Source organism: Grammomys surdaster, unplaced genomic scaffold (assembly GCF_004785775.1).
Source record: "Grammomys surdaster isolate TR1022 unplaced genomic scaffold, NIH_TR_1.0 100, whole genome shotgun sequence".
Classification (NCBI taxonomy): Eukaryota; Metazoa; Chordata; class Mammalia; order Rodentia; family Muridae; genus Grammomys; species Grammomys surdaster.
Window position 1 is genome coordinate 2,344,769 of NW_021604579.1, and position 1,300 is coordinate 2,346,068.

Below are 1,300 nucleotides of genomic sequence, written 5' to 3' on the forward strand. Positions count from 1 at the left end.
AGATAGATAGATAGATAGATAGATAGATAGATAGATAGATAGATAGATAGATAGATAACTACAACCTGCTCAGTCTGGAAGGCTGTTTCTTGCTCCCGGGATTCCTAGTTGCCTTTGGGTCTTTCTCTAGGGTTGAGGCCTCTTTCCCCCATCCACATTAGCGTGCCTATTGACAATGTTCCTATAGTAAGAAAATACAAAGGAAATGTAGGGTGTCCTTAGTTTTAAGAGTTGAGGTGTCTGTCTCTCCTGCTTTAAAGCATCAGGTGCCATGAGAGGAACTCCTTCACTGAGTGTAGGATGCCTCGGAGGGTCTTATGTGGATGTGCAAAAGTGTTCACTAGGACAGATGTTGATAGCGGCAAGGGGGAAAGATGCTTTGAAGAAAAAAATGTATCCTTGCTTCTATCCCTGGACCATGCTGTAAGTTGACACAACTCTCAATGCTTTGTCCAGCTGCTGTCAGGAGGAATTCTAACCCGCCTTTGAGACTTTGCATCCATAGCATCCTGCTTCCTTCCTATCTCATCAGGTTGAGATTGCTATTCCTCTTTTCAGGACCTTGAACACAAGGACTGTAAATAGTAACTCGGTTAATGCGACAGGATGCTGTAGCTTTTTTTTTTCCTGATGCTTATCCCCTTTGGCTCACTGTCAAATTGCAAATGCCCAAACCTATAATAAGTCAACCCATAATTAAAATGATCTATAAGAGAGAACAGTTGGTCTAACCTGAGAAAGAAGGTAAAGCTTGTTGGGAGACATTTCATGGGGTTTGCATCAGAAAAAGACGACTAAGAAATGTAGCTTGGGGCTAGAGAGACAGCTCAGCAGTGCTTACTCCTCTTGTAGAAGACCCAGGTTCGATTTCCAGTCTCACATAGCAGTTCACAACCCTCTGTAATTCAGGCTCCAGGTGATCTTATGCCCTCTTCTGGCCACCAGGGCACTGCATCCGTGTGGTGCATACTCATACATAAAGGTCAACACTCATGCACGTAAAGCAAGAATACATATATCTTTTAAAAGAAATGTTGCCTATTGGGGGGGTGGTGGCAAGATGGATCAGTGAGTAAAGGTACTTGCCATACACACTTGGAGACCTGAGTTCAATTTCCGGAAAAGTAGAAGAAAAAAGACTCCACAAAAGTTGTCCCCTGTCCTCCATGTGTGCCATCCCAAGTGTGCCCACATATACCTTGTGCACACACACACATACACACACAGAGACAGACAGACAGACAGACAGACACAGAGAGAGAGAGAGAGAGAGAGAGAGAGAGAGAGAGAGAGAGAGAGA

At 44.1% G+C, this 1,300-nt stretch overlaps 1 protein-coding gene across 4 annotated transcripts in view; it reads left to right on the plus strand.

Moving 5' to 3' along the window:
• Positions 1 to 1,300, plus strand: part of Ccdc30 (coiled-coil domain containing 30) — a 94,142-nt gene that overhangs the window by 29,021 nt on the left and 63,821 nt on the right. The gene's annotated exons all lie outside the window — the stretch shown is intronic.